Source organism: Perognathus longimembris, chromosome 7 (assembly GCF_023159225.1).
Source record: "Perognathus longimembris pacificus isolate PPM17 chromosome 7, ASM2315922v1, whole genome shotgun sequence".
Classification (NCBI taxonomy): Eukaryota; Metazoa; Chordata; class Mammalia; order Rodentia; family Heteromyidae; genus Perognathus; species Perognathus longimembris.
Window position 1 is genome coordinate 83,575,551 of NC_063167.1, and position 21,863 is coordinate 83,597,413.

The following is a 21,863-nucleotide window of genomic DNA, read 5'->3' on the forward strand; positions in this document are numbered from 1 at the left end:
CATCATAGAGGTCTTTCACTTCTTTGGTTAAGGTTATTCCAAAATATTTTTTTGAGGCTACTGCCAAAGGAGTTGCTTTCGTGATTTCACCCTCACTCTTCACATTTTAGGCATATAGAAAAGCCCCTCAAAGTACCGAAGGCCTCCTCAAAAATGGGCTAAAGTCCTAAAAAGAGACTTCTCTGAAGAGGAAATGAAAAGTTCCAAGAGACACATGAAGAAGTTCTCCATATCACTGGCCATAAAAGAAATGCAAATCAAAACAACACTGAGATTCCACCTCACCCCAGTAAGAATGGCCATTATCAGTAAAACTAATGCTGGAGGGGATGTGGCCAGTAGAGAATCCTACTTCATTGTTGGTGGGAATGTAAACTTGTTCAACCACGCTGGAAAGCAGAATTGAAGTTCCTCAGAAGGCTAAACATAAAGCTCCACTATGATCCAGCCTCTATCAGAAAGAATGACACTGCCCCGTTTATAAGGAAATGGAAGGGTGGGGGGGAGGGGAAATCATACTAAATGAAGTGAGCCAAACCTAAAGAAACATGAACTCTATTGTTTCCCCTCATAGGGAATAATTAGTACATGTCTAGGATAGTCCTGGTAGAAGTTCAGAATAGCTCATTAGCTATGTACATATGAACACATAAGCTGATGCTAAGCGAAATGAACTTCAAGTTATGGAAACAAGTGGTATATCGTTGTAATTATTTTCAACATGCCATGTGAAAATATACCTTTTTTTTCTTTTTTCCTTGTATTCCCTTCCCGTAGTTTTACCCCTCATAACACAGTATCTGATTTTAGTACACTGGATATTGTATATATGGGTATTGGAACTAGGAAAAGGAAAGCAAATACCAAAATTAAGAGACAAAGTATAAAAAGACAAACCAATGTACCAGCAATATCTACAAAATCATATGGTGCAAAGCAACTGTACAACTCATAGAAGGGCGTGGAGAGGGAAATGAGGAGGAGGGAAGGCATGGGAAAAATTAGGGAGGAGGTAACAAGTTGGATATGCCATGTCCTCATTGCCTTACATATGAAACTCAAACCCCTCTGTACTTCACTTTAACATTAAAGAAGAAAAAGAGAAAATTATGAGAGAGTAAGTATGATTTCAAAAAAGTCATATCAATAGATGAAGATGATTTAATAAATGCCCATTAATTTTATAACTAATATATGCTAATAAATGGATTATAAAAACCTTTATTACAGAGCTTCAATTTAAACTCAGTGCCTTATACTTGCTAGACAACACTACCACTTGGGGTATTTCTCCATTGCTATTTTTATTTAGTGCCTTTCCAAATAATGTCTTGTATTTCTTACTTGGGGTTAGCCTCCAACAAATGGAGTTGGAAAACAAAAGAAAGTGGTGCAGTTTTTTCAATACTGTTTCAGTCAGAAGAGAAAATAATGGAGAAATAAAAATTTGCAGAATATTTTCTTCCAAATAGTTGTCTAAAGATTTTCATTTTTCTGAGACATTTGTATATTTTTCCACTAGAAAAGTAAGTGGTCCAGGCACTAATGGTTTATGCCTATAATCCTAGCTACTAGGGAGAATCAGATCTGAGTACTGGCAGAGAAGTCTGGGAAACTCTTATCTTCCAATTGACAACCAGAAAACCAGAAGTGTCACTGTGGCTCAAAGTGGTAGAGTGCTAGCTAGCCTTGAGAAAATGAGCTCAAGGACAGTGCCCAGGCACTGACTTTAAGACCCACAACAAACAAACAAAAATTAAATGTACTAATTTTAAAGGTACTAATTTATAAGTATTTTCTAGCATTGACAACTCACACATCTCATATTACATCTTAATGAAATATTTAGGCTATGCAATTACCCAATTTAATTACAATATACCATTTATGAAATCATTGTATATTACTTTTTCATCAACTTTAGGTGTCAGTTTAACATGGATTGCCAGGTAATAGTGTAAACCAATTAATAAGACTGACATAAGAATTAAGACCTATAAAAACATAAGTTCATTATAGAATAACTTCAAATAGAAATAATAGCAATAAAATGCTAGGTAAAAGGGCTATAATGTTTGCTAAATAAGCAATTTCATCCATGTTGAAAAATATCTCTTTGGCCAGGAGCTGGTGGCTCACAGCTGTAATCTTTGCTACTCAGGAGGGTGAGATCTGAGGATCAAAGTTTCCAGCGAGGAAATTCCATGAGATTCCTATCTCCAATTTAGCCACAAAGCCAGAAGTAGAGCTGTGGCTAAAGTAGTAGAGCTCAAGCCTTGAAGGAAAATGCTGTGACAGCACACAGGCTCCAGGGCCAGCATACATTCACACACACACACACACACACACACACACACACACACACATGCACACACACAATCTCTGCACATATCATTACTCTTCTTTCCCTGCTTTGAAAGATGTTCTTGCTCTTCTGAACTGTGAAACCAGAAACCAAGTCATGAGTAATTAGATACGACAGAGACAGGCTGCCTCTCACTGAGCTTAGTGTGTGGAAAAACAAGATATATCCATAACAAATTCTTCCTGTAACATCCAGCATCTTATTATTTGAGGGTTTTAATTCATTTCATGCTGAACCAGCCATGTATAATAACCAAAGATTAATGAGTACTTGTCAGCAAGTAGTACTGAATTTATTTCTGTATTTTTCTAAATTTAATATATATCTCCTAAAAAACAGTGACTATGGAAAAATTCAATCATCCTTGCTAAAGACTGTCATTGAAGCTTACACATTAATTACCCATAACACAAATTCATATTATATCATATCCTAGCCAGCATGATAAACTCACTATCTTCCAACCAATATCTTACTATTTTAACCTGTTTAACAGTAATGTTAACCTAGTGTTGTAGATTTAAAACTAATGAGTGCCATCAAGTATTGTACACAACCTATCAGAGGAGGAAGAGAACTACCACAGAGCAATCCCCAGCAACCCACACAGAACATTATAAATTTGCATCAGTGGTTTCTGAAACACAATTAATTTGGTCATGTTTTCCAAGCAGCAATTAGCAGCAGGCAGGAGTTTTAATGAAATAAAGTTTTGATTCCCACAGGGGCTATTTATAATAAACACTACAAAACAACACAAGCTTCAAACTATTTACATTAAGAATTGATTAATAACAAAGCCATTAATCTAGGTATTAAGTTACATATTGTACCAATTTAAGGGATACTGCTAATTAAGCCATCATAGTCGTTTGCATCTGCTATAACTAATTAACTTTTTATATCACTTTAAGTTTTACCTTCAGGACGAATAGCATTCAAGTGGCATTAGAAAAAAAGCAGAACATTTAGACCATTTCTTGGAATATTGTTTTCCAGTAAAGTAGCTTTCTATGAAAACATTTGGAAGGTTTAATCAGAGTAAGTGCCTTTCTGAGACAATTACTACAGCCTACTCTACATGTGCTTTTGAGGGAATGGATTAACGCTGGGTTCAGGTTAAGTGGGGTTTTAAAATGTGTCTATGTAAATTAAGTATTGAAAGTAGCTTTAAAACTTTTTACAGGGGCTGGGAATATGGCCTAGTGGCAAGAACGCTTGCCTCCTACACATGAAGCTCTCGGTTCGATTCCCCAGCACCAGATATATGGAAAATGGCCAGAAGGGGCACTGTGGCTCAGGTGGCAGAGTGCTAGCCTTGAGCGGGAAGAAGCTAGGGACAGTGCTCAGGCCCTGAGTCCAAGGCCCACGACTGGCCAAAAAAAAAAAAAAACTTTTTACAAAACTTTATCAGACTTCTCTTACACTGGAAAGAATTATATTGATTTGTTTATTAATGTATGTGAGTCACAGAATGCTGTATATACAGCAGGGAAGGAATCTAAAGATTTTGTTTAATCTGGTGGTAAGAAAAGTCTTAAAACTTTTCTTTATTTCAATATCTGCCTCTTAAAAAGGGTAACAAATTCGAAATAGTTCCAGCGTTACAAGTGAATATCATTGCACCCTTATCTTTGAAAGAAAGCTAGAAACTATTTTTTTTTTTTTTTTTTTTTTGCCAGTCCTGGGCCTTGGACTCAGGGTCTGAGCACTGTCCCTGGCTTCTTCTTGCTCAAGGCTAGCACTCTGCCACTTGAGCCACAGCGCCATTTCTGGCCGTTTTCTGTATATGTGGTGCTGGGGAATCGAACCCAGGGCCTCATGTATACAAGGCAAGCACTCTTGCCACTAGGCCATATCCCCAGCCCTTGAAACTATTTTTTATCACATGAAGAAGGTTTAAAACTAAGTTCTCACAACTATAAAATGTTATGTTTTAGGTTTTAAATGTATTAATAGTTTACTATTTTAAGTGAAATACACAAATGTAGAAAACTTCATTATTTACAAAAATGGTAGGTGTGATTACTGTCTTATCAAATCAATTACATAAAATTACATTTCATTTACATCAATTTCACCTATCATCTACCTGTCTCTATTTTTATAATGTATCTGATTATGTATTTCTACTATCTATCAATCTTTATTATCTATCTATCTATCTATCTATCTATCTATCTATCTATCTATCTATCTTTTGGTGAATTGTGACATTCTTTAATACCTGAACATCTGAAATGATCTGCCTGAAATTTTACTGATGGTTTATCTCATGGATAGTGAAACATTGTTCATACTTTGTGATGAGCTTCTGTATATACCTTCTGTAAATAAATCTTTATGAAATAATGTCATTTCTACCTAAAATACAGAGACAAAAGTGACAAATAAATAAAATATAATTTGCAAATCATAAATTTGTTCCTATGTCTATGTTTAATTTTCAAAGCAGAAAGTTAAGATTGATATTTTATTTTAACTTCTGTAGAGAAATTTTATTTAATTCTGTTCAAATCCTATTCATTCTTGCACAAAGTTGGTATTGAATAGTTGGATTTCAAAAATACAATTTCTTTGTTAAAAAAACATTTGTTTCCTCCTTTTGAGAATATAGAAAATATTTTCTCATTAATATATTGTTGCTGTGATTACACTTATTTAAAAAATATGCAAATAAGTGTTCAAGGTTTTGAGAGCAAGCTTGGGAAAGTCATAGCATCTGAATTTATATATGTACTAAAATATTTAGAATGTCAGTTTTAATGAGCCAAAGCCAAAGTGATCAAATACAAGCAGCATAAATCACAGAATCACTCATTATCAGTACACTGTTACTACCCAAACCTATTCATATCTGTAGCTGTGCTTTAAATTTTATACATCTATGTCATTAATTATCTGTGAGTTTTGATTGCTCAATTTATATTCAATTCATATTTAGCTACATAATTATTACATTTTGGCACTATTGTGCAAGATATATTTAAATAATAGAGAATTTATAATTACATTTGGGTGTGGCATCCAAAGTTATAAATCATGTTTTCATCAAGTAAAAGAAAAAAAGCAGCAATTTATGTTTGGTATGATGCTCTGTTGGAGAATCAATGTCTCTAACCATTGGAAAACTTAGACTCAGCACAGTTACTCTGATGCCTCATTAGCACACTAATAGGCCCTTGGGAACACATTCCCAGTAAAGATTTCCTTTGTGTTTGCTGGCTAAAGGAAGCCACCTTTTGTTATGAGAATCTCCCTTCCCCCCTGCTTAGAGTCTCCCTGAGGAGACTTGCTTGACCGGCTGCCTTTAGTGTTAGATTCTCACTGTAGATAGGGAAGTCTCTTCACAAGTCAAAGGGGAAGTCAAGATCAGAGTTATTTAGCCTTGAGGAGATAGTTCTGCCTTCATTGGTTGTAATCCCTTGTTTTGATACCAACAATCTTTGTAGTAACTACCTCCTGTAATAGGAAAAGCTTTTGTAATAAGTTCCTTCCCTTACAGTAGTAACTTCCTCCACTTTTGTATTAAATTTTACCCTTGTAGTTGTGAAATTGATTTCTAACCCTATATAAACCCTGGCCCTCCTGAAATAAAGCATGCATTGGTTCACTCGCCTTGCATCCCCCGTGTCCTGACTACAGCTGCAGTTACCCAGGCCCAACAATGCTCTACCTACAATCAGTGAGAAGTGAGTAGGATGGTGATTAAGTTGCAACTTTCTCTTGCAAATAGAAAAGACCAGGTTCTTACACAATCTCAGAAAGGGATATCTGACTTTAGGGAAGGGGAAGTTTTAGGTTTTTAAAGTAGGGAGCTGGTAAAGGAGAACGCCACACGGTATTCAGGCAAGAAAGAAAGTTTATTACCGAGATGCTGGCCTGAGGCCAAGATGACCCATGGCCTGAGAGAAGGGAGAGAGAGAGCGACCCCCACCCAGCCCTGCCTTATATCTAGGGCAGGGGCAAGGGGTGTGGCCAGGTGTATTAGGAGGTGAACTCAGAGAAAGGGGAGGTAACTGCCTCCAGGTCTGCAGGTTAGCCAGGTAACTGGGTGGAGACTTAATGAGGTGGGGGCATCTACATGGAGCCCTCAGGGAGAGGACCTTACATTCCAGCCTTTTAATAGTTATGAAAAAGGGCGAAGACTCTCTCTGGCTGCTTCCTGGTGGCAAGGGCCATCGGCATTAGGGGTAAAAGGCAGAAATGTGGCCCCTCCTGGAGAAGGCGAGCAGCAGGGTCCCTTGGTGGTAGATGCCAGTCCTTGAATGAAGCCTGGAAGAAGTCTCATGAGGCAGGGGCTGGGCAAAAAAAAAAAAATATTAAGGCAAAAGGAAGGGTTTAGGGCACAAAATTAAAAATTGGATGACTTGGCTAGTTCTTATACTCAGTCATGGACATTAGATGGACAAACTACTATCTCTTGATCCCCCAGCTCTGATTAATTTTGAAAGGGCGAGACAAAGTGACTCCATTTCGGATGTGACATAATTCTCCTCTTACTCCTCTCCATGATACTTGTTCCCTGAACTAGCTGAGTCCCAGGGGTCTAGGTGCTTGTTGCTGGGATGGCTTGCCCCCATTGGCATTCATGGGGTTTGAACTCAGGGCCTGGGCACTGTCCTTGAGCACTTCTGCTCAAGGCTAGCACTCTACCACTTGAGCCCTACTTCCAGCATTTGGCTGGTAAGAGATAAGTCTCTTCAGCCATGCTTCCAGCCTGGCTCTTCGCTGATTAGTTGGGAGATGGAGTGTGAGAGAGATTTTCAGCCCGGGCTGGCTTCAAACTGCGATCCAAGGTGTCTTTGCCACAAAAGCCCTTTTTGATTTCCAGTTAAAACAAGGAGACCAAGGGGACTAGAGCTTACCTGTACCTTGTCAAGAATTGACCAAATACTTGCCAGAATTCTGCAATGACAAAACTCAGTAGATGTGATGAGTTTTAGCACAGATATACAGCTAGATGGACATACTAACAAATGACATTTACACAGACATACACACTGTACACATAGGTTTTACAGCATGCAAAAATGAATTTCAGCAGTAAAGTCTTTTGGAATTCCAATAGTAAATTACATTTTTTTCCCAAAATTTTAAAACCACGTGGTCGGTTAGAAAAACAATTTTGCTAGCAAACAACAATTTTCAGATTATAAAATGGAGAAACCATATTTTGATAAACTCCAGTGGGATGCCATGTTAAGGGGGGTGGCAGGAGGACACAAACACACTAATAAAGAACACGTGGCATGGCATAATGGCGCCTGAGCTGGTGCCTGTTAAACCCAATATCCACCACGTGGTCAATGCTAGAGAAAGAACTTTTAGATATCTTTGCTGACAAAGCACATTGGTGGTCAAGCCTCAGTTTCGAAGGTCTGTAAAAAGAGGCAGCTTTGTGAGCAAGGCACACAACGATGGTATGACTTGGGAATTGTATAAAGTAAGCAAGTAAGCAGGAAGATAAGAGAGAGAGGGAGAAAAAGGAAGAGAAAGAGAGGAAAAGAGAGAGAGAGAGAGCCTGAATATAAGTGACTTTTAACCATTTACCATTGCAGTGGCAAAAACTGTATCTGAGCAAGTATTTCAAGCAGGCCTCATTGCACTATCAAGAGGCATGCTAGCAGTTTCCCGGCTCAGGTGTTACTGTGAAGCAAAACCCAAAAAGCACGGGAGGGAGACGCCTGGTGAGTGGATAAGAGCTTACGGAGCAGAAGCGGCAGAAGCAGCAGAAGCGGCAGATGGAGCGGCAGAGAATCAGAGCAGCAGCAGTTTCACTCACAAGGGTAGACAAGTGGTGTGGAGGTGGAGGTGGATGTGTAGGCCAGCAATGGTATTAGTGAAAAGTGCCGAGTGGCGTCTCGCAGCAGTTCAGTTCGTGGAAAAAGGGCTGTCAGGACTGGGGATACTCCCAGAAAAAGGAGAAAAATAGAGGGGAATTCCACCTGTCCTGACTCTTAAGCCCTATCCGAGTCCATATATATTAGGTTTTTAAAGTAGGGAGCCGGTGAAGGAGAACGCCACGTGGTATTTAGGCAAGAAAGAAAATTTATTACCGAACTACTGGTCTGTGGCCAAGATGATCCATGGCTGGAGAGAAGGGAGAGAGAGAGAGAGCGACCCCCACCCAGCCCTGCCTTATATCTAGGGCAGGGGCAAGGGGTGTGGCCAGGTGGATTAGGATGTGACCTCAGGGAAAGGGGAGGTAACTGCCTCCAGGTCTGCAGGTTACCCAGGTAACTGGGTGGAGACTTAATGAGGTGGGGGCATCTACATGGAGCCCTCAGGGAGAGGACCTTACAGGAAGTCACAAAAATTATAGCTCCATAGAAACCAGCAACTGATGAGATTATTTACACTATTTGATTTATGGAAGGATTTTAGGTTTTTGTACAACTGCATTTTCAGAAATACTCAATTATAATTTCCACAGGTAGACCTTGCTGGACACCTTTGCAGTCTATCACTCTAGGGAAAAATAGTGAGGGGGCAGGGAGATCATGACACTGTTGCTGTTTGGTGTTTATTTTGTTGTATAGCATACAATACTAGAAAATATGTATAATTTCTAAAAATATTTGCATTTTTAGGTTACGGGTAAACCTTATTTATGGAATACTTGAAATTCGTATACAAAGCAACTTAAATTTATATTTTAACTTAATGTTTTATATTTCAGTAAATATTACCATTTACAAAATTATATTCTATAAAATATATAATATTGGAACACATTTTGAGCATGAAGTAATGGTCTGATTGTTTTCTCCTATAATTTAGTTTCTAAGTTTAAGAATATTTTTAGCGTATATATACCATTTTCTTCTTATATCTGTATTTTTTATTTTCCTGTGAACTCGGGGTGTAGATGCTGTTTCTTAGCCTTTTTGGTCAAGACTGCAATTCTACCACTTGAGCCACTGGCTCTACTTCTGGCTTTTGGGGGATAAACTGGGGATAAAGTTTCATGTACTTCCTGACCAGGCTAGCTTTGAATTTTAATCCTCTGCTAAGCAGTTAGGATTGTAGCTAGGATTACCGGCACAAGCAACGATATCTAATTTTAAGCATATCTTCAGCTCTTTAAATTAAAATAACTAAATTGTTAGTGATTTGAACTACACCTATGTGTATAAATAATAGTTTAGTCATGTTTCATTATATCTCAAAGCCATTTTATTCAGTCCTTCAGCTTATAGCTTTTCTACCAGAGTTTGAATTTCCATTTTCTGTCTACTTTTCAAAACTCTATTTAACAAGTCTAAGAGATTCTTCCTGGAATTTTTTTTTTTTGTGTGTGTGTGTATGAGTGTACCTTCAATGTCTTTTTTTTTTCCAATTTTTATTACCAAACTGATGTACAGAAAGGTTACAGTTTCATACGTTAGGCATTAGATACATTTCTTGTACTGTTACCTTGTCCCTCATACCCCCCTCCCCCTCCCCCTTACCCTTCCCCCCCCCCCCCCGAGGTATTCAGTTCACTTACACCAGACAGTTTTGCAAGTATTGCTTTTGTAGTTGTTTGTCTTTTTTTAGCCTGTGTCTCTCAATTTTGGTATTCCCTTTCAATTTCCTAGTTCCAATACCAGTATACTCGGTTTCCAATATACTCTGATAAGATTACAGAGATAGTGTAGGTACAACCACAGGAAGGTGACAAGAACATCATCAATAATAGAAGCTACAGATACACATGGGACGTTGAAAGTAGTTACAACTGTGATATAACAATTGTCTCCATAACATGTAGTTCATTTCACTTAGCATCATCTTATTTGTTCATAAGGGTATAGCTATTGGGCCTTGTGATGCTCTGCTATGACTTGCCTAAACCTGTACTAATTATTCCCAATAAGGGAGACCATAGAGTCCATGTTTCTTTGGGTCTGGCTCACTTCACTTAGTATAATTTGTTCCAAGTCCTTCCATTTCCTTACAAATGGGAGGATGTCATTCTTTCTGATAGAGGCATAAAATTCCATTGTATATATGTACCACATTTTCCTGCTCCATTCGTCTACTGAGGGGCATCTGGGTTGGTTCCAGATTCTCACTATGACAAATTGTGCTGCGATGAACATTGTTGTGCTGGTGGCATTACTGTGATTTTGTTTGTGGTCTTTTGGATAGATACCCATAAGTGGGGCTGCCTGGGTCATAGGGGAGTTCTATATTTAGCCTTCTGAGGAATCTCCGTACTGCTTGCCATAGTGGCTGAACCAGTTTACATTCCCACCAACAATGAAATAGGGTTCCCTTTTGGCCACATCCCCTCCAACAATTGTTATTGTTAGTTTTCTTGATATAGGACATTCTTACTGGGGTGAGATGGAATCTCAATGTTGTTTTGATTTGCATTTCTTTTATGGCCAGTGATGTAGAGCACTTTTTCATATGTCTCTTGGCCATTCTCATTTCCTCATCAGAGAAGTCTCTTTGTAAGTCTTTAGCCCACTTGATGAGGGGGCTATTGGTTCTTTGCGGTTTTGTTTGGAAGAAGGTAATTTTTTTAGTTCTGCATATATTTTAGATATGAGGCCTTTGTCCGTGGAATGGCCGGTAAAGATCTTCTCCCAGTCTGTGGGCTTTCTGTTTATCCTGCGAGCTATGTCCTTTGCCATGCAGAAGCTCTGCAGTTTGATGCAGTCCCATTTGTCCAACCTTTCAAAAGTAAATTTTTAAAGAAAGAGAATGTGACGATAGAAATAATGAAAAATACTGGAAGATAAATGCACAAAACAGAGAAAAGTTATTGAAAAAAGTAAAAATACAGAAAAATGAACAACAACCACAAAAAACTTGATAAAACAAACAGGTAAAAATGTAAAACAAAAAAACCAATGATGTTGTAGAAATGAAAACAATGCTTAAAAAATGTTTTGAAAAAAAATGGAGTCTTCCTTGTTTGGGTGGGCTTTCTACAGTCTCTTGTTTCCTTGAGATGGTATGCAGACTATTTTGCTGCTTGGCTGGTTTGACTTGCTTTCTGTTTGCAGGGGGTGAATCTGCTTTGACCCTCCTCCCCTGTTGGTGAAATCCTGGGGCTCTGTGGTTCACACAGCTTCCAGGTATGCCTTGGGTGTCTACTGTAGATGGGGGACGTGAAGAGTCTTGGAAACTGTGGCTCTTCCCATCTGCTGTGGGGCCGCTGCCTTCAATGTCTGGCTTTGAATAGGCTGTGGACTCTGCAGGGCAGGGCACCTCTGGCCTGGTTTACCTGGCTGAGAGTCGCTTGTCTGGGGGAGGTTCCTCTCTCCTGGGTGGGGCAGCCTCCTGGGTGGAGCTAGCTATGGAATTTAGCTCCATTTCGGGCTGGGAATTGGGCTTCCTCTGTGATGGGGCCGTTTATTTGTCTCAGGAACTGTTTGTTCTCCTGTCTGGTTGTCCCGTGCCACCTGTAGCTGCTCGCCGCTTTTGGTTTTAATTTAGAAATCTGGGCAAGCATGGCGGGGAACCTCTGGCTGAGTTCACCTGAGTGTGTGAGCAGCGGCCCAGGATGAGCCTCCTGCCTGGGCAAAGATCATTCTCCTAGGCGTAGCTGGCTCTCACTGGTCAGTCCCTCTTGCCCTTTTCAAAGATGGCTCCTTTGTCCTCGCTTTCCCCAGGCCCGCTTTAGTTCCAGTCTGGTCTGACCCTATGCTAGTGTCAAAGATGGCCCTTTGCTCTTGCGGTGGGGGAAGCTGCTCTGTGGGCACGAGTGAGACTGTCTTTTCTGGGGTACTCATGCTTTCACTGTGATTTCGGCCTGTCCGTCCTCAGCCTGTGATCCATGTCTGTCTGCTGCCATCTGGAGGATTTCTCTCTGGTCGCTGTTGTGTGCTTTAGGTGCAGGGAGTGCGGGGCATTGTGCTGGTGCAGGCACTGGCGTGGCAATGGGTCTCTACCCAGAGCTCAAATCTGTGTTTTAATTCCAGCAAAGTCGATTTTTCCTTCCTGGCCAGAATCCCTGTACTGTTAGAACTTACTTGGGCTGTCTTTCTAGGAGTAAAAGTGTCACTTGCATGGTTAAACTGCAATGTCGGAGGGAGCTTAGCTAGGGCTCTGCTGCTCTTCCGCAGTCTTCCCGGAAGTCGTCATGAACCACAGGGAATGGTTTTTGAAATAAAATCTTATACCAGGCTGAGAAATCTTCCACATCAAATATAAAGGCAAGTGTGTGAAAACAAGGAAAAAATGCTTATAAAGCTAAGTCATAGTTTAAAGGTCAGCTGGGGACTAGGTGTCTAATGGTAGAGTACTTGCCTAGCATAACCTTGGTCTTAGGCTTGAACCTCAGCATTTGAACCTCAGCAAAAGTAAATATAATAAGGTCTTTGGTTTTCAAGAAAGGGAAGAGTGACAGCCATAGACCTCCTCAGCTCATTGGATCACACCTTTGGAGAACTGAGATGACCCAACGCTTTTGGCTTAGTATTGGTTTTTTTTTTTCTTTTTCTAGTACTGAGACTAGAACTTGAGGCTAGTGCTAAGTGTATGTCCTGCCACTGAGCCATACCAACAGACCCCAACACTCTTAATTGTTGCTACTTCTGTCAGTCAGGCCTCCAACAACAAATGATAACATTGGCAAAACAAAGTCTGCTGAATTTCCCCTTCTTATATTGCTAATGTGAGCTAAATCACTCACTTGGATTCACTTGGAATTGGTAGGGAGCCATTGCAACAGACAAATTACAGTAGCTGAAGGTCAATAAGGTTCTTCCATGGCCACATTATTCTGATAAATTGATTCTCAAACTCATTAATACTCAACTTTATTATCCCAGGGAAGGAAATAAGAGATGCAGAACAGGTGAGTGCAGAGCTCTTGTTATTTTTATCTTCACATGTTCTTTATTTCCCGCCCATTTCCCTATATTTGTTTATATGTAGTTGTAATAAGAACTCATGATATATAGAATTTTCTGTTTCTAATTTTTGAGCCATACCAGCTATGTTTCTATCCAATCTTAAGATGTATATTACATGTTATATTGTCTTTGCTTACTTGCAGCAGAACAAAATTAGTCCTATTGATTCATTTTATTGATTTTAGATTATAGTTTATGTGCTTGTCTTTGGTACCTGTTTCACTTCTTACTTAACTATTTAAAAATAAATAAAATGTGAAATTGCCAAACATTCCATAAATACTTTTATAAGATTTATCTTCAACATAGCAGAGAATTTAACACAACATCCACAAATATTCACTCAAGTAAACTGTACAAATATTTGCTATGGTTCAATTGTTAATGACACAATTGATATTAATAAAAATGACTTATGTTCAAATTATGAATCAAGTATTTAAACTCTTTCCATAGATAAAAAATTTGCTAATTAGCTAGTTCAACAACAAGACTTTATGATATGCCATACTAAAGTCATAAAAAAAATTACTGTTTTATCTAGTTAAGTTGGTCAACAAAGAAATCTCACAGGCATTTTAAGGTAAAGAAATCATTGTAAGCTTTCCCATCAAGGCTGGTCCTAGAGAAAATCTGTGAAGTACACAACAGTATTTGGTTTAAGTCTCTTTGATCCCTTTAAGTAAGTCTCCAAAGGAAGAAGTTTCTGGTTGCATACAAAAACCACCTGGTACCACTTGAGAGACATTGGGTCTGCATCTTACAGGAAATAGGTAGATGTGAAGATTTTTTAGAAGACTCTTTAGAAATTCTAATATGGATTCTAATATATGTCCCTAAAGGCAACCAAGAACTTACCATTTGCACTCATTGCCCACTATTCTGTTCCACAAATGTGAACTTTCTCTATTTGGAACAAGTCTCAAAATCTGTACATCAATCTACTGACATCATATTGGTAAATGTCATTCCAAATTTCACTTCACATTTCCAAAGACTCATTGGATTATGAGAATGCTAATTACATATCTAGATTCATTATAAAACACTACTGGTTGAAACATGATTTAGGGTGTAAAATCTTTCTAATTAGTAAATTTTGTGTTGAAACTGGCACTTAATACTTGCTAGGCATGGAGGTGTGAATAAAGTAAGAATTTTGCTGACTCCAATAGACCTACATGTGATTTCTTACATCAGGAAGAATTTAATTAATTAATTTATTTTTATTTTTACCAGTCCTGGGGCTTGAACTCAGGGCCTGAGCACTGGCCCTGGCTTCTTTTTGCTTAAGGCTTAAGCACTCTACAACTTGAGCCACAGCCCCACTTCTGGCTTTTTCTATATCTGTGGTACTGAGGAATGGAACCTGGGGCTTCCTGTATGTAAGGCAAGCACTCTACCACTAGGCTATATTCCCAGCCTCCAGGAAGAACTTTAATAGGAGATAGGTGACACACAGAACTGTAGGAGCTTGTAAGATAAGTTCATAGAGGTAACAAAACTGAGATCTAATGGTTTGCACTGCTTTTATTGATAGAGGGATTTTCAAACTCTTCCTCTAAGTACATAAAATCATTTGGATTGACTATTTAATAAATTGCACTGGCCTGGATAAGAACACAAAACAGAGAGTTTTATCCATAAAAAAATACACTTTTAGGGCTGGGAATATGGCCTAGTGGTAGAGTGCTTGCCAGTATGCATGAAAACCTGGGTTCGATTTCTCAGTACCACATAAACAAAAAAGGCCAGAAGTGGTGCTGTGGCTCAAGTGGTAGAGAGTTAGTCTTAAGCAAAAGCAGCTCAGTGACATTTAGGCCCTGAGTTCAAGCCTCAACAATGAGGCTTGAAGTGTGTGTGTATAAATATATATATATATATATATATATGCATATATATATGCCTTTAAATATATTCTCAATAATAACATGAATTTATATATAGAAATGCTAGAAAGTTGAAATGTACTATGTGATCAAAAGTTAAGTAAAAGTTTTTCAATTAATTGTGTTAAACAGGAATCATCAGTATCATTAAAAATGAAAATTTAAAAAATAGATTAAATTATTTATATGGAATTTTTAGTGAATATTTATTTATTGTCAAAGTGATGTACAGAGAAGTTACGGTTTCACACATAAAGCAGGGGATACATTCCTTATTCAATTTGTTACTCTTCCCTCATTCCCCCCGTCCCTTTTTCCCTCTCTCCCCCATGAGTTGTTCAGTTGGTTTACACCAAATGGTTTTATAAGTATTGCTTTTGGAGTCATTTGTCATTTAATCCTTTGTCTCTCGATTTTGATATTCCCTTTCCCTTTCCTAGTTCTAATACCAGTATATACAGTATCCAGGGTACTCAGATGAGATACAGTGACAGTGGGGGCACAACCAAAGGAAGGTGATTCAAGAGGAGCAACAACAACAAAAAAAAAAACAACTACCATTTCACATGGCATGTTGAAAATAATTACAACAGTGATATAGCACTTGCTTCCATAACATGGAGTTCATTTCACTTAGCATTATCTTATGTGTTTATAAGGGCATAACTATTGGGCTATTGTGATCTTCTGCTCTGACTAAACTAAACCTGTACTAATTATTCCCTATGAGGGAAACCATAGAGTCCATGTTTCTTTGAGTCTGGCTCACTTCACTTAGTATAATTTTTTCCAAGTTCTTCCATTTCCTTAAGAATGCCGTTCTTTCTGATAGAGGCATAAAATTCCATTGCGGATATGTACTACATTTTCCTGATCCATTCGTCTACTGACGGGCATCTGGGGTTGTTCCATATTCTAGCAATGACAAATTGTGCTGTGATGAACATTGTTGTGCTGGTGGCTTTAGTGTGTTCTTTCTTGTAATCTTTCTTGTAAGCCCAAGAGTGGGGCTTCTGGGTCATAGGGGAGCTCTATGTTTTGCCTGCTGAGGAACCTCCATACTGCTTTCCAGAGTGGCAGAACAAGTTTACATTCCCACCAACAATGTAGTGGGGTTCTCCTTTGGCCACATCCCTTCCAGCATGTGTTGTTGTTAGTTTTCCTGATAATGGACATTATTACTGGGGTGAGGTGGAATCTCAGTGTTGTTTTGATTTGCATTTCCTTTATGGCCAATGATTTAGAGCACTTCTTCATATGTCTCTTGATACTTCTGATTTCCTCTTCAGAGAAGTCTCTTTCTAGATCCGTAGCCCACTTGTTGAGTGGGCTGTTGGTTCTATGGTAAGGGAATCACATAACGTTTTAGCAGTCATAAGAAAGACTGACTTTTTATTTCAATTTAAAATGGTTGGATAAATATTGTTTCTTTTCTTAAGGTAAATTAGAGATGGATAATGTAACAGCTTATATCTGCTCAATGCTAAATATATTGGAAAAGGAGGTAGGATCAGAATTAACTTATCAGGGTGATTCCTCTAGTTCTGAGGAAAGATGTTGGCCATCAACTCTCTAGCTATAGATAAAAATTACATATGAGTTAGAAAAGCATGTCAGGGCTTACATGCTTAAATATTTACATATCTGAATGCATTGGTCTTGAATGGACTCTTTCTGCTAGTTCTGACATCGTCAAATTAACGTCACCAAGAAAACTTGTCTGCTCTAAGTGAGCAAGTCATATTTCTTGAATATTTTCTGGGTAACGGGCACTGGCCTTTCTTCTGTGTGCCTGTCAATAATATGTACTTGATATCTCCAACCAGTAAAAGTCACAAATGGAACTGTGCTTCAATTGATACAATGTCAGCCTTGAACAAAAAAGCCAAGAAAGACAATGAGGCCCTGAGGTCAAGCTTATCTTTTTCTCTCTCCCTCTCTCTATCTCTCCCTCCTTCCCTCCGTCTCTCCCTCCCTCCCTTCTTCCCTCTCTCCCTCCCCCTCCCTCTCTCCCTCCCTCCCTCTCTCTTACTCACACACACATATTCACACACACACACACACATAAACACACACAACATATATTGAGATCATCAATTGATTTTCATATGCCATATGACACTGAATATATATGATTTTAAGAAAAATTATTTGAAAATTTAATTCAGAATAATGGGATTCTGTTAGCATAACAGTTGCAGAGTTTGGGGAGATAAATTAGTATAAGAAAATTGATACTAATATACGAAAATACATAGCCATATTAGATTTTGTATAGCTAAAGCTATAAATAGCTCTAGAAATTTTTCACATGTTTGTCATTAATATAGTTGAGGTCCACTACATTTGTGTCTGTCTGAATTGTTGCATTCACCAGGGGGAACTGCAGAAAGGAAAGAAAAGTAAGGGATGGAAAGCAAAGTATAATAAAAGGAAAGTAAGGGGAAAAAGTAGGCAAGGAAGGAGAAGCATAATTGCATCTACATGCAAGATGCATGAATGTCTATTTAAATAATAAAAAACTAAAAAGTGTTGCTAGAACTTTAAATATATACCATTCATTTCACATAGATAATGCTTAATTAACAGTTTTAAAAGTTTCTCTAGTGCCTGTGGCTCACACCAATAATCTTAACTACTCAGATCTGAAAATTGAGGTTGAAAGCTAGCCTAGGCAGAAAATATGAGGTAAAGCTCAAGAGTTAGAACACCACCCTTCAGCAGCAAAGTCAAGAGAGAGCAGGAAGCCCTGAATTCCATCCCCAGTGACAGCACACACACACACACACACACACACACACACACACACACATCTACAAATGCACAAACACAAACACACCTACACACACATACACGTACACACACACACACACACACACACACACACACACACACCCCTCATGCACACAATCTTAATTTTAAAAGTTCAAATTAGGAATCTGAACTGGCTATATATTTATGCTTTTATTGTCTCATAAATTACAATGATCACTATTTTAAATTCCAGAACTCTAATTAAATTGTGCAAAAGGTATGTTAGTGTATAATACATTTATCTTTGTATTTCCCTACAATGGAATTCAGATTGTAGTGAAGAAAATATTGAGTTCATAAAAGCAACCATTTTCAAGAAAGGCTTCCCAATTACATTTCAAGTCTTCCTTTATCACAGTTCTGTTTTAGTAATTTTTTTCTTTTAAATAAATAACCTGAGTTTTTAATCTTAACTCTGTAAACATGTAACTGATTTAACTATTTTTCCATTTGTTTATATACAAACTCGTTTTTCTATTAATTACACTACTGGCATATTAAGTACCATTATTGTTTCAATATTACATAATCAGTTTCTAAGATGCAAAAATAAAATTTTGTTTAGTGTTTTTATTGTTTTTTGGGCCAACCCTGTAGTCTGAACTCTAGGCCTTGACACTGATCCACAGGTTTTTGTTTTTTTTTACTCAGGTCTAGCCATCCACCATTGGTGCCACAGCTCCACTCCAGATATTTTTTGTGGATAATTGAAGGTAAGAGTTTTATTGACTTTTCCCCCCACAGCTGGCTTTAGACCACAATCCTCAGATCTCAGTGTCCTGAGTAACTGAGGTTAGAGATGTTTTGGTTTTACTTATTCTATACTAAGGTTGCTTATATTCAGCTATATTTTGGAAAAAAAAAACTAAGTAAAACATGATTATATCTCATTAAAATGATTTCAGTGCTACCCCCTTAGATTTGTTTGTTTATTTATTCATTCATTTTAATCTTGCCAGACCTGGGGCTTGAACTCATGGCCTGGGCACTACCGCTTGAGCCACAGAGTTTCTGAATAGTTTATTGGAGATAAGGGCTTTCCTGCCTGGCCTAGCTTCAACCAGCCTCTGGAGTAGCTAGAATTAAAGGCATGAGCCTTCTGCCTTATGTATGAAACTGTAACCCCTCTGTACATCACTTTGGCAATGAATAAATAATTATTCATTAAAAAAGGAAAAATATCAGCAATTGAGAAACCATATTCTTCACCCACAGTAATGAGATATGATGTCTGAAATAACAGCATCACATTTGGTAATGCAGATTATCTCCACTCAACCAGATGACTAAAAAATTTAAATCTGTTACATTGCTCTGTCAAAATGATTTTATAGAACTAGAACAATATCACACTAACCCAAGCACAGAAATGATAGTATTTTCTTACATTTACTCTCAGTGATTTAGGAAGTCATCTATGTAAATCAATGCACATCCTTTGAGTAATTTCCTTTGGATAAACAATAATACTAGTTTTAACTAAGCCTCTTTCAAAACCTAATCTAGGCTTAATAGGGAGCAACATTGCTTCACAGAATCTTTTTTTAAATAAAATCTTTATTTTTTTGCAATTTCAAGGAAGTTTTTTAAAGAGCAGGGAAAGATCTTAATGGAAAAGCAATTCTATCTAACAAACAAGATATCAGGCCTATCTAAAAATATACAAACTCAAGGCAGCTCCAATCAGAGGCAAAAGAAATTGGAAGAAAATTTGACCTGATGAAATAGTTCCTATTTTCACCTTCAATTTCCAAATAATCCTTGCTGCAATATTTCTGATAATTCTCCAGTTAGTCTTCTCCTGAATTGAACTAGGTTAGAGGAAATGATATCAGATCCACAAGACCCTCTCATCCCCCCCCCCCCCCCGCCCCTTGCTTTCTCTTCATTTCTATGAACTTTTTCCATGGGCAGCACCTCTTGATGTTCTTAAGACAGTGAAACAGAAGGCAAGACAGGGTTTGGGTAAGGGTAATTTCTTTCATAGTTTATTTTATTAATTTTAATTTGAGCATTAGAGGATTATAACTACCTACTATTTCCTGTTTCCTTTTTCTGAATAATTGCTTATTTATTTTCAAATTGATGTTCAGAGGGGTTACAGTTTCATACGTAAGGCAGTGGGTACAGTTCTTGTACAGTTTGTTATCTCCTCCCTCATTTCTCCCCTCCCTCTCCTTTCCTCTTCTCCCAATGACTCTAAAAGCAATACTTGCAAAGAATGTTACTATAACTAGTTTTATTTCATCCTCTTTCATGATGTAATTTGTGAGTACCTTTGGAAGCTACTATGAAGACGGTAACAGTGATGTGCTGTATAACAGCTTTGCAGTCAACAATAAGCCAAGCATAGGATGAAAGCCAGATGGGATTATAATGGAGTTAGAGATCTTCCTATTGACTTATCATATGGTAATATCCTGGTGAAGTTTGACTCTTGTGTTTGTGGTGTTACTGCCATAAACCAACCTACTTCATGGCATTGAAATATGCATCTATGTTTGGATAAACACGTGATGTGAATAGTATTTTTCAAACATCAGAAAGATTGGAACTCCAGACTTATTCCCCACAAATCTAGAAAAACAATTGGGGTAGCAACATTATCAATACCCATTCACATCACACTCCTCAACTCCTTTGCTTTGTCTAAGTGTGTTTTAATCCCCAAAGGAAGGCATTACATTACCTAGGGTTGACAATTCCCTGTCATTATTAAGGTTAGGCAAAATCTCAGTAGGTAAAAGAGAGGGACATTTATTTATCACTCAAGGAAAAGGAAAAAAAAAAGTTTTGTTTGGTGCTCTCCCAGAGACAGGAAAAGGGAGGGTTGTCACTTTCTATCTGGGACTTATAAACACACCAAGGAGATCAAATTTACCCAGATAAGGAAGTTCAAATGAGTGAATGGTTCTATAGAAGGTTTAGGATTCCTGGGAGTACTAACCATAGCCTCTATTATTATGATTACTACTAGCCATACCCACAAGCAAAGGTGGATAAGAAATGTAGTTGCTGGTGATGTTAGTGTATTCTTGTTTGTGGTCTTTGGGTAGATGCCCAAAAAATGGGGCTGCTGGGTCATAGGGAAGCTCTATATTTAGCCATATCGTTTTCCATATCGTTTTCCAGTGTGGCTGAACCAGTTTACATTCCCACCAACAATGATGTAGGGTTCCCTTTTGGCCACATCCCTTCCAACATTTGCTATTTTTAGTTTTCTTGATAAAGAACAATCTTACTGGAGTGAGGTGGAATCTCAATGTTGTTTTGATTTGCATTACTTTTATGGCCAGTGATGTAGAGCACTTTTTCATATGTCTCTTGGTCATTCTCATTTCCTCATCAGAGAAGTCTCTTTTTAAGTCTTTAGCCCACATGTTGAGGGGGCTGTTGGTTCTTTGCAGTTTTGTTTTGGAGGAATTTATTTTTTTTAGTTCTCCATATATTTTAGATATGATATGAGGCCTTTGTCCATTGTATGGCCAATAAAGATCTTTTCCCAATCTGTAGGCTTCCTGATTATCTTGCGAACTATGTCCTTTGCCCTGCAGAAGCTCTACAGTTTGACATAGTCCCATTTTTCCATTCTTTCTTTGATTTGGAGCATTTCTGGGTCTTTGTTAAGGAAATTCCATCCTGTGACAAGGAGCCCAAGTGTTTCTCCTACTGCTTCTTGTAGTGTTTTCAGAGTATCTATTTATATTTTGAGGTCTTTGATCCATTTGGAATTGATTTTTGTGCAAGGTGATATATAAGGATCTAGTTTTAGTTTGTTGCATGTGTTGAACCAGTTTTGCCAGCACCATTTGTTAAAGAGGCTGTCTTTCTTCCATCCTATTTTTTAGCCCCTTTATCAAAGATTAAGGAGGCATAGTTCTGTAGGTTCATTTCTGGGTATTCAATTCTGTTCCATTGGTCTTCAGGCCTGTTCTGGTG